The sequence below is a fragment of the Tiliqua scincoides genome, chromosome 14 (genome assembly GCF_035046505.1).
Source record: "Tiliqua scincoides isolate rTilSci1 chromosome 14, rTilSci1.hap2, whole genome shotgun sequence".
Classification (NCBI taxonomy): domain Eukaryota; kingdom Metazoa; phylum Chordata; class Lepidosauria; order Squamata; family Scincidae; genus Tiliqua; species Tiliqua scincoides.
This window is the reverse complement of record NC_089834.1, coordinates 20001-32500: the sequence shown is the minus strand read 5'-3', so window position 1 is coordinate 32500 and position 12500 is coordinate 20001. Positions and strand designations below refer to the sequence as shown.

The window sequence follows — 12500 nt, the reverse complement described above, 5'->3', positions numbered from 1 at the left end:
AAACATGTTCTGTTTTAACCTTGAAGGCACTGCCTAAAGTACGGAAAGATGACATTACTATTTAGTTTCACCTGAGTAAATATTAATATAAATTATATTTTAGCAATGCGCACAATGGAAAGCGCTTGTTAATTTGTACTGTACTTGGGCATTCCTGGGAATTTCCACAAACCTCTAAGAATTTTTTGGGCCGCTCTCTGGGAATTGTTGGCGCTTCTGCATCTACAGAAACCGAGCGCTGGGAGAGTTTGAACAGACCAAAGAAAATATTTCTTTACCCATTGTGTGATTAGTCTGTGGAACTCCTTGCCACAGGATGCGGTGATGGTGTCTGGAGTTTAAAAGGAGATCAGGAAGTTGGACTGGTCTGATCCAGCAAGACTCTTCTTATGTTCTTATGTTCCTATGCATCGCTTCTGGACATAACAGGCTGAGACAATACACTGTCTGGTTTGAAACTCTCTCTGCACAGAACAATCTTCCTTTTCCTTTGTCTGTGCTGTAACAGATTCAAGTGCTTTCCTGTTTGTGGCCTCCTCCAGCCTTTCCGATCTGAGGAACGAGACTCTGCCCACCTACTAATCACGTATTTATTTTAATTAGCAAAAACCTGCTTTCAAGTTCAGGCCTTGAAGAATATCAATGAGAAATTGGACGTGATTGAATTTTGTTAGGATTTGGTTGCGTAATGAACTTTACCTTTGACTCTGATTAGTGCAATGACTTCAGTTACTTTGGCTAATCAAAGGCAGAGTCCTCACATTGGAAATCAAAGCTGATGAAGTCCATGTTTGTTAAACAGGCGTAGAAGGAGGCTTTAGCGTTGGCTTTTGTGCAATCTCTGGTGTGTAGTGGAAAGAGCAGAATGTAAGTGAGCTTTACTCTTAGGGGGAAAAAGCAGATGCGGGCAGGGCCGACAAGAGGAATTTTTTTCAGGGGGCACAAAGTTTCTTTGGGGCCCCTTCCCAAAGAGGGAGGGGAGAAACAGAATGGGGGGAGGACCGTGACAGAGGCAGGTGGAACAGGGGCAGAGAGGGGTGAAACGGCATGGGAAGGGTGTCGAGAGTCGGAAAAGTCTCCAAAGCCCAGTCTACCTGCCCGGAACATCTGGTCTCCCAGTCAGCCCAGTCCCCATCTTTCACTTTCCACAAGGCCTGCTATTATCCCAGGAAAATTCTGGGTACCAAAACTGCAGTCCCACAGCAGGCAGCGAGTCTAGGTGAGACTGAAAAACTTAAGATCCCAGGAAATTTCCAGGCCCCTTCCTTTGGCACCCAAGCCCCCTTTTTGACCCTGGACCTGGGCACAGTGTGCCGCCTGGAACCCCCTCTCATGGGCCCTGCGCATGTGGGTCCCATTTTGGACTGGGACCATGCCAGGAAAGGGTTAAAGCCTCCCTCCACCTCCACAGTAGTTCTCATTCAGACCAACCCCGCACACCCCACTGATCAGTTAAAAATCAACCGATTTTAACCAGAAAAAAAAAACCTGGCATTTAAGACTGAAAATACATGCTTAATTCAACATGTATCTTGGCTCTTGCTTCGTTAGTTTGAAAATGTTTATCTCAGCAAATGGCTCTCCAGGTGGCTTCCAATACATAAAGCCAATAAAATATGCAATTACATCAATAAAACTCCCAAGAAGCAAAAACTGCATTTTCACCATTAAAAAAACCCCACAGATGCTCTATAATTTAGAAGCCTACATCCTAGGCAGGTCTACTCAGACGTTAGTCCAATTATTGTCCATGGTAAGCATGGCTAAGATTGCATCCATAGAGTTAGAAGCACCATCAGGGCCATCTAGTCCGTGATTCGTGGAATAATAATGTTACGATAAGGATAAATCTTTTTTTATTCGGGGTGCTCACGGAAATGGAATGGAATTTTCCATGGTTGTCTGAAGGTCTTCAGGGGGTGGGCTACTCACCCTGCAATGGGGAAGGAGTTTTGTGGGGTTGCTGCCATCACTGGGGAAAGGCCATGACACTCTTATGCCAGCCAGTAATCACCCCCAATGATCGGGGGGGGCCCTTATGCAAAGCCCTGCCCTGGAATCCCAGTGCCACATTGGACTCTCACACGTCTTCGGCAGTGGCCCTTCCTCCCCTTATAATTGCCACCTTCAGAAGGTGGAAGGTTGGACGTTTCCATCCCTGAGGCCCCAGAAGGTTTGGGGAAGCCGTTTTCGGCAGGGCTACGGTGCGGCAGGAAAGGGTTAAACACCCCCTCCCCACATCCCATTCTCCCAATTCTGACAGAGAACCCTGTCTGCTGTTTAATCCAACCAAAGTGCAAGGCCAACATGTATTTCTCATGGAGTGTATAGTTTGTCCTTAGGTTTGGAGGAAGAGAGATCCAAGTCTGGACAAGAGTCACCAAGAAGGTTCAATTCTGAATTGGCATCACCCTTGCTAACTGGGCACCCTTGCTAACCTTGCAAAGCGGTGTCCTCTTCTATTTAGCAGGGGGAGAGCAACCTACCCTCCTCACCCAAGCATGGCATCTTTTTTTCCATGGCTGGTGTCTCCTCTCCATCCCTTTTCAGCCTAGGAAGGTATTAAGGCCATGTACGTATTGATTCATTTTGCTGTGTAAACCACTTTGTGAATGATTTTTTTGCTGAAGAGTGGTATATAATTATCAATATAATAATAATCTATGATATTATTAATAATTGAATTATTGATGAAACAACACAGTCCTGGAACGTGCTGGAATCCCTAGCATGTATGCACTGCTGAAACAGAGAGGCCTGCGTTGGCTCGGTCATGTTGTGAGAATGGATGATGGCCGGATCCCAAAGGATCTCCTCTATGGAGAACTCGTGCAAGGAAAGCGCACTACAGGTAGACCACAGCTGCGATACAAGGACATCTGCAAGAGGGATCTGAAGGCCTTAGGAGTGGACCTCAACAGGTGGGAAACCCTGGCCTCTGAGCGGCCCGCTTGGAGGCAGGCTGTGCAGCATGGCCTTTCCCAGTTTGAAGAGACACTTGGCCAACAGTCTGAGGCAAAGAAGGAAGGCCCATAGCCAGGGAGACAGACCAGGGACAGACTGCACTTGCTCCCAGTGTGGAAGAGATTGTCACTCCCGAATCGGCCTTTTTAGCCACACTAGACGCTGTTCCAGAACCACCATTCAGAGCACGATACCAGAGTCTTTCGAGACTGAAGGTTGCCAACAACATATTGATGAAATGATAATAATTTAATTATTCCAGAACCACCTTTCAGAGCGCGATACCATAGTCTTTCGAGACTGAAGGTTGCCAACTAACTAATAATTTAATTAGAGCTATTAATTTAGTGATATTAATTTAAGCAAAGTTTAAATATAACCATTAGTAATAATTTAATTGTCATAATTTAATTTATAATAGCAACTTCTTGGACTAAAACCTCACAAGTCCTTTTATGAATGAACCATGTATTGATTTTAGAACATCACTGTTTGAACCTGAGCTGTTCCTTCTGTTTCATCCCTTCAATTTTTTTTTTAATTTAAAGGAAAAGAGTTGTGTCTCTGGAGAAGGCCACCATTTTGCCTGTTGGCGCATCACCCAAGCTTGTGGGGTGTCTATGGCTTAACCACAGATAATCCAATCTCGCCCGGACAGATGTAACTGCGTGGCAAGATAAATGGAGGTCGGGAGAGCCTGGAGCCATCATTAGGGTGCAGGAGGGAGTGATAGATGAGGCCACATTAAGAGAGCTAAATATGTACAGTTCAGCTAAATGAGGACTAATGAGGGACGGAGACATCAGCAAATATTTGTGAAGGGTGTAAACAAGAGGGAGGGCAGGCTTTCCTCCCCCTGCTACAGGCTCTGCGATGAAGATGAATTGAGATGGAAGCCTAATATAGACAGCATGAGTTGGCAGGGCAATCGAGTGGGGGAGTAGGGACTACCCAGAAGCTGCTGGTAGCCAGTTTCTAGCCCCCTCCATATGGCTCCTTAATGTTTTCCAGGTATCTGCTATTCCCCTGGCTTTTTGCTTGCCTTCCAGTCTGCTACCATGCTTTCATCATCCCCGGTCTGGTCTGGTTGGCAACATTCAGTCTCAAAAGACTATGGTAGAAACCTACAGCACCCGGTATTCCCAGGCGGTCTCCCATCCAAGTACTAAACAGGCCTGACCCTGTTTAGCTTCAGAGATCAGACGAGATCGGGAGATAGTGTTCAGTAGAGGGAGATGGTTGGCAACCTTCAGTCTGGAAAGACTATGGCATAAGCCTACAGCATCCGGTATTTCCAGGCGGTCTCCCATCCAAGTACTAACCAGGCCTGACCCTGCTTAGCTTCCGAGATCAGACAAGATCGGGAGATAGTGTTCAGTAGAGGGAGATGGTTGGCAACCTTCAGTCTCGAAAGACTATGGCATAAGCCTACAGCACCCGGTATTCCCAGCGGTCTCCCATCCAAGTACTAACCAGGCCTGACCCTACTTAGCTTCCAAGATCAGACCATGCCATGCAAAATTTCACCACTTGTACCCTGAAGTGACAGGACCATTGTATCTTAGACCACTGTGCCTGGTCAAATGCATCCTGGTAGCAGACATAGGTGTCCCTTCTTTTGGCATTTGTGTCCTCATATATGTATATTTATATTAAATGTACTTAAAATACACACACACACACACACACACACAAGGGTAGGGTTAGGGCTGTGATAAGAGGCTTAAGGGATACTGTGGCACCCTGGTAGCTGTCAGTCTGGCATCTGTGAATTTTACTCACTGCAGATGCCAGCAGATACCAGGGTCTGATTTTAAATGTCTTTAAACACACATGAAAAGGTGATGCATTGTGGGGCAAGGCTGGGAGGAGCAAGGAACCTCAGCATGACCTGGAAGTGGGTCTTTCATGGCCAAAAAATAGCTCTAGATGCTTGGAAATGGCGCAGTTTGGCTGTGAAATGGTAGGAAACCCAATTTTGATGCTTTTTTTGTGTGTGTTGAAAGGCATTTAAAATCAGACACCGGTATCCACGGATTCTGTATCCCTGGGGGATTCTGCAACAGGGTTTGTTATCCGGTTATAATTTGTGTGTTGCCCAGTTATGGTGGGGTGCAAATGACTGGCATGACCAAAAAAAAAGGAGGCAATGTCCAGGGACCCCAATGGACGCAATTGTCCACTGGGGACGCAAGTGTCCAGAATGCAAATTCCCTAGTGCTGCACGCTGACCCACCGATTGCACAAACCCCTGTGGATTTTTTTCATCCAATGTGATGATGCAACCAGACTTTATAGCCAAAAGTTCAGTGGATCCCAACTTGGTGGGTCATGTGACCCACCAGGGAACCGGAAGCAGCAGGTCATTCCCCTTAAGAGAGTGGCCCTGTTCCGATGGCAGAGACAGTGCTGCAGAGATGACAGCATTGCTGCTGCCAAGGGGTTTTCTTACTTACGGGGGGGGGGGGACGACAGCGCTGACCTCCTGCAAGGTCCTGGCAGCTCTCACCCCTCTGAATCTCTTTGGGGAGAACAGGAAATAGCTCTAGGTCGGAGATAAGGGGCTTTGTAAACAAGCTGTGGTGGAGATCAGAGGGGACTGGAAGCCTCCAGGGTTGTGCAGGAGGCCAGTTCTGCCCCCCCCAGGTAAGTGAAAAGCCCCTTGACAGAGGCAGTGCCGCAATCTTTGCAGCACTGTCGCTACCCCCCCCACCCACACACACACCCCCTTACCTGGTTCCCAACTCCCCTGTAGGAGTTTGGGAACCACTGCCATAGTTAATTCTCTTGCCCTTAACATCTGGGGACAGATCCTCACCTGAGAATGGGGGACCTCCAAGTCTCCTTGCTGATATCGCGCCACAACAGTGGCGCCTGGCTGATATCTGGCGAGGCAACCGATGCTCCTCCCAGGGTAGCAGACAAATGCTGGCGGGTGCGTACAGGTTACGGCTGAACCCAAGGATAAGATGATTGTGGGAGTCCACCTCCTGCCAGCCTGTCATCCTGGGGGAGGGTTTCCAGGGAGCATTTTCAGAGACAAGGGGAAAGCCATTGTCTGGGCTCGGAAGTAATTGAGTCTTTGAGCCAGCAGTGAAATAGCAAAGCAGAATTGTAAAGCAAGCCAACCAGGCTAATGCAAAGCAAACCATGCGGGCCCGAGCAGAAATGCCAAGGGGAGAAGCCAGGCTGGCACTCTGCTTTCTGGCACCAGCTTTTTATGGGCCCCGAGGCAATGAGTGTAATTAATTTTGTTCCCTGTCTTCATTTATTTATAAAAGAAAGTGATTTAAGAAATGCAAGAAATCCCCAAAGAGGGGGTTTTCCAGTGTCACAGAGCACAATTCCTTGCTTGTCTACTTTTTCCATAGGGCTCAATACATTTTCCGTGGCAGCTATCAGCTTGTCAGTTTCGCAACCCGCCAGAAATCGGGGTGCAACTCACTGGTGGGTCCCGGCCCACAGTTTGGGAATCACTGCTCTAAGACTGTAAATCCCTCAAGCGGGAGTTCCCAAAGTGTGGGAGGCCACACACAGCGGCATCACAGGATGTTCCCAGTGATCTCCCACGTGCCGCTGTTCTCCCAGGTGCCGGCACTTTCGATCTTGCGAAATCTCATGAGATTTGGGTGCCATCTTGGATCTTGAGATCCAAGATAGCGGCACCTGGCTGAGCTGGAGAAGGTGCAAGGCCACCGCGATCCCAGTAAGTCTGGGAACTGCTGCACCAAGGCATGACCCTGTTCTCTCACTGGTGCAAAGTGTCGCGTGCTATAACAGGGGTGTCAAAGTCATTTCGTATAATGGGATGAACAGCATTCATGGTGCCTGATGAAGGTCGGAAGTGACATCATCGAGTAGAAAGTGTCATCGTTAAGCCATTTCTGCCTGTTGTTGGCAACCTTCAGTCTTGAAAGACTCTGGTATCACGCTCTGAATGGTGGTTCTGGAACAGCGTCTAGTGTGGCTGAAAAGGCCAATTCGGGAGTGATAATCCCTTCCACACCGGGAGCAAGTGCAGTCTGTCCCTGGTCTGTCTCCCTGGCTATGGGCCTTCCTTCTTTGCCTCTTAGCCTCAGACTGTTGGCCAAGTGTCTCTTCAAACTGGGAAAGGCCATGCTGCACAGCCTGCCTCCAAGCGGGCCGCTCAGAGGCCAGGGTTTCCCACCTGTTGAGGTCCACTCCTAAGGCCTTCAGATCCGTCTTGCAGATGTCCTTGTATTGCAGCTGTGGTCTACCTGTAGGGCGCTTTCCTTGCACGAGTTCTCCATAGAGGAGATCCTTTGGGATCCGGCCATCATCCATTCTCACGACATGACCGAGCCAACGCAGGCGTCTCTGTTTCAGCAGTGCATACATGCTAGGGATTCCAGCACGTTCCAGGACTGTGTTGTTTGGAACTTTATCCTGCCAGGTGATGCCGAGAATGCGTCGGAGGCAGCGCATGTCAAAAGCATTCAGTTTCCTCTCCTGTTGTGAACGAAGAGTCCATGACTCGCTGCAGTACAGAAGTGTACTCAGGATGCAAGCTCTGTAGACCTGGATCTTGGTATGTTCCATCAGCTTCTTGTTGGACCAGACTCTCTTTGTGAGTCTGGAAAACGTGGTAGCTGCTTTACCGATGCGCTTGTTTAGCTCGGTATCGAGAGAAAGAGTGTCGGAGATCGTTGAGCCAAGGTACACAAAGTCATGGACAACCCCCAGTTCATGCGCAGAGATTGTAATGCAGGGAGGTGAGTCCACATCCTGAACTATGACCTGTGTTTTCTTCAGGCTGATCGTCATTTCTGCCCAGTGTTGAATATATACAATAGGGATCAAATGTGTGGGCTGGGCAGAAATGGGTTAGGAGATGAGAAAACCCAGTTATCATACTGGGAGAACCCAATTATAACGGGGTCCAGATAAATTGCTTCGGGGGGGGGGGCGACATCCATCCAGCCTGGAGGCCTTCACCCTGGCGCTATAATACAGATTCAAAAAAATATTCATAATAACAAACCCAGTTCTACCCACCACAGCTGGTGCAGAGGCTACCAGCAAGTTTTCCTATAAAATATTTATCTTTACGTTAAACTGCCTCTCCCTAAAGTCCCAGCAGAAACTGCGGGCACATCTTATGGCAATTTATATCCTGTCACATGCTATTTCTGCCAGTTCCTGCCAATAATTCTTAACTAGCAGGGCACTGCCTTCCCAGACACTGGAAGTCAGCTTTCATATGACAACATCCATAAAGCTCAGAGGCAGTCTATTTCATATTAAGTCCCGCTAGCAGACCCTCATATATTGGCTTGGATTTGAATGAAAGCCAGCATAAAAAGTATTAGGTTTTGTGGCTGTGTTTTTTAATGTCCTACGGCACCCACGCCGATGGCACGGTGACTTCTTCACGGTTGACTGCAAGAGGCTGTGGCTGCAATACGATACACACTTACCTGGGAGTAAGCCCCATTGCATTCAATGGGGATTTCTTCTGAGCAGGCATGCTTAGAGTGTTGGCTGAGTTGGCTAATCAGCCTGTAATGCGTCCAGTTTTACAACAGGTGCACCCCCTGCAGGGAGCCATCAAGCCAGGCTGGCACATCCAGGGGGCCTACTAAGGCCATTGGCTCAGGTAGTCATTGGGCAGGTGCTGCCCCTCCCTTTCCATGGCCTTGGAAAGAGGGGAGCAAAGCAGAAGAGGAAGCGGCCAAGTTGAGCACAGATTGGCATGGCAAGCAGGTCTTGCAGCCTTTGACGCTCTTGTGGCCACTCACCCAGCTGCCTGGGGAGGGGCTCCCTGTCATGAATATGTACAGTTTAGGCCTAGTAGCATTGCAAAGCCTGAACCAAGCTAAAACAGTAACACAGAAGTGGCTTGCATTTCCTAGCTGCTAGGAATTTACAACTCAATGGAAGGTGATAATGTCCCACCTAGGCAGCCAGAAAGAGGACCATCAAGGATGGAATGCAGCTGTAGATCTCCAGGGGGGAGGGAAGAGCTGAGAGGGGAGCATCCAGCCCCACTTCCCTAGGGCAAGTTCTTTGGTCTTTGTCTCTTGGTGAGATAGGTGGTAGGTGCACATCCTGCCCCGCCAGGACCATGTGGCCCATAGGTAACTGGCCTGAGGATCTACAAAAGAAGCTGACCCAGGTGAGAGTCAGAGAATAATAGCCAGTTAGCTTTGTTGTTTTATGCTGATATGTTTCCTAGAAGTTTTTATGCCTCTAGCATTTGCTGCCTTTTGTAACTTTTTGTAACCTATGTACTTAATAAAGTAAAAAATCCTTTTACCATGTTGGTTCATTGTCTGTTGGGGACAAAGGTTCAGCAAGCTACCAAAAATCCTCATTGTGGACTAGTAACTTGAGGACTGAGACATTAAGTAAAGGAACTGCTCAGTGCCTACAAGGGATATAGTTAAGCCTAGAGGGTCTCAGTGTCCCTGGACTGAGGCACTGGCTCTTACAGGGTAGAGTACTCTTACAGTGGCAGTACTACCGAACAGGGATCTTTGAGGGCTCTAGGGTTCAGAACCCACAACTCTGAGCACCCCAAAACCCTGGGAGTGAGTCCAAGTATATGACACTCCCCCAAGGAAAAAAGGATCCGTTTTAGACCAACGTTCCTGCTTCCATTGAAAGACGAACCAGTACGTCTCTCCAGACAAAGTAGAAACTTTTTGCATGGTGTGCCTTGTGCCGATTGGACTTTTTCTCCACGCTCATTCACATTGGAATTTGAAACGACAACCTGAACAGCCGGAAGGAAGGAGGCAGCAGGCTTGGGGCACTGGTTGAACACCCACCTGGCCAAGCTGACCCTTGAAACGCCCCCCCCCCAGCACCAGCCTTGAAACGCCCCCCCCCCAGCACCAGCTGTAGCAATAACACCCCGTACACCAGTGGTTCCCAAACTCTGAGCTGTGGCCTCCCTGGGGAGCTGCAGAAATCAGTCAGGAGAGCTGCAGAATCCACACGAAAATACCCGCCACCCTATACTATGTATAGGATTGTAGCCCTAATGGGGAGCCCTGGCCAGTGGCCTAGTAGGTCAAGGGAGCCGCCAGTTGAAATTATTTGGGAATCACTGGTGTACACAATTGGGGGGTTGAGTGGATGGAGCCATTGGAGTGCAGACAGGGCTGGCCTTTAGGGCAATTGACCAACTGGGCCAAATTGGAATCCACAGTGGGGCGGCAAGTGGAGTGTCCTCAGCCGCAGGGTGTCAAACATAAGGTCCATGGTCTGGATGCCACCCCTGGAAGCAGTTTTATTCCCCCTCCCCATTATAATTGGGCTGTCCCTGTGTGATAATTGGGCTCTCTCATATATATGGTCGAAGTGCCACAAGGAGATCATGGAGAGTGGAGTATTTCTGGAGAACAGTCCTCCCTCCGGCCCATCCCTGGGTCCAATTGGCTTTGGTACCTCATCCTGATGAGTAGGGGAGGCCCGCAGAGATGGGGGGGCATAAAAATGTCATTCATTGGGCCCCACAGCTCCTACGCTCGGCCCTGGGTGCCGTGCAAAGGCCCCACAGATCCTAAGCCCAGCCCTGGGTGCAGTGCAAAGGCCCCACAGATCCTAAGCCCAGCCCTGGGTGCCGTGCAAAGGCCCCACAGATCCTAAGCCCAGCCCTGGGTGCAGTGCAAAGGCTTCCAGCAACCCAGCCTTGGCACTCTGTTGTGAATCTGAGCACGTGCCATTTTTGGGACACTGCTGCTCAAGGTCTTTTTCTTGCAGCTGTCGATGAAGGAACGCTTCCCCGTTGGGTCAGAGGTGAGGGGTCTCTCCGCTGCAATGAAATATGCATTGCGGCTGCTCTGAGAAGACTTAATTCCCCTCCTGTGTGCACAGCATGAGAGCCGGGCTGCCCTCCGCCGTCCCTTCCCTGGCTCTGATTCCATGAAGGACAGAGCAACGCAGATTCTTTGTTGTCTCTCCAGGGATGCCGTTGGCTTTGGAAATGGAGATCGTTGCGTCTCCAAATATTTACAAGCTCCCAGTGACATTTCAGGCTGACCTGTACAGTTGGGGATGAGAAGGAAGGATCCTGGCGTGCCTGCTAAGATTTCAGACAGGGAGGGATGGTGGCAGCCCTGGAAAAAAGATGCACATGGCTTTCCTGTGCCACTCTCAGGATTTGAGGGGCAATTTTCAATCCACCCTCTGAAATGGGGACATTTATCTATGGCAGGGGTGTCCAAACATTTTGGCAGGAGGGGCACATCATCTCTCTGACACTGTGTCAGGGGCCGGGGAAAAAAGAATTAATTTACAATAAATTTACATAAATGAATACATTAGAGATGGAACTTATATGAATGAATGAAGGTCTTGCAGTAGCTCAAGGCCTATAAAAGGCCTTGCACAAAGCAAGGCCAGTCTTTCCTTCGCTGCCACTGCTGCATCACAGACGTGAAACATCAAGTAGTGGAGGGAGCCCTTGTCCCATAGCTCAGGTGAGAAGTCAAACAGTTGTCCTCTTGCTGACAGCAGTTGCATCGGGCCAGCATGGGCTCCAACAAGTCTCTGGAGGGCCAGAGGCTCATTAGAGACTGGAGGCTCCCAGAGGGCCTGATTGAGAGTCGCCGAGGGCCGCACGTGGCCCCCGGGCCGGGGTTTGGGCACCCCTGATCTATGGGATCATTCCTTGATGCCGGGGACTCCTGAAAAAAAATATATATTGGGGGAATACAGAAGAGATAAAGTACATTGGGGGGGGCTGAACTTTGTGTCCTATTTATGGAATATTTCACATTCACGCACCCATCCTAAATGTATCATCTCTGGATATTTATTTATATTATTTTTCACATGTTGTATCGTGCCCTTCCTCCAAGGAGCTCAGAGTGACGTACGTGGTTCCTTCACTCCTTTTGTTCTCACAACAACCCTGTGAGGTAGACGAGGCTGAGAAAGAAAGAGAGAAAGAGAGTGACTGGCTCAAGGTCACCCAGGAAGCTGCAAGGCCGTGCAGGGATTTGAACTCAGATCTTCCAGGCCTAAGGGCAACTCCAAACCATTACACCATCCCTGGCTCTCAATATACATTGCTGGGTATGGTTATATGTCTCAGTATAAATATTGACTGATGCTAATAAAGGAAAATATTATGAGCATGTGCAAAGTGCCTTTTCTTGAAGTGCCTGGACATTGGTGCAGGGAAGAGAAGAGAAGCAAGGATGATCACAGGGCTGGAGAACAAGCCCTATGAGGGATAGTTGAGGGAACTCAGTAGGTTTAGACTGCAGCAACTGTTACCCTGCACATGCCCGATCTCATCTGATCTTGGAAGCTAAGCAGGGTCAGGCCCGGTTAGTACTTGGATGGGAGACTGCCTGGGAATACCGGGTGCTGTAGGCTTATACCGTGGTCTTTCCAGACTGAAGGTTGCCAGCCATCTCCCTATACTGAACACTATCTCCCGCTCTTGTCTGATCTCGGAAGCTAAGCAGGGTCAGGCCCGGTTAGTACTTGGATGGGAGACCGCCTGGGAATACCGGGTGCTGTAGGCTTATACCGTAGTCTTTCCAGACTGAAGGTTGCCA

At 49.1% G+C, this 12500-nt stretch overlaps 1 pseudogene; it reads left to right on the top strand.

Moving 5' to 3' along the window:
- Window positions 1-12195: 12195 nt before the first annotated feature.
- Window positions 12196-12315, top strand: LOC136634605 (5S ribosomal RNA; annotated as a pseudogene).
- The last annotated feature ends 185 nt before the right edge of the window (window positions 12316-12500 follow it).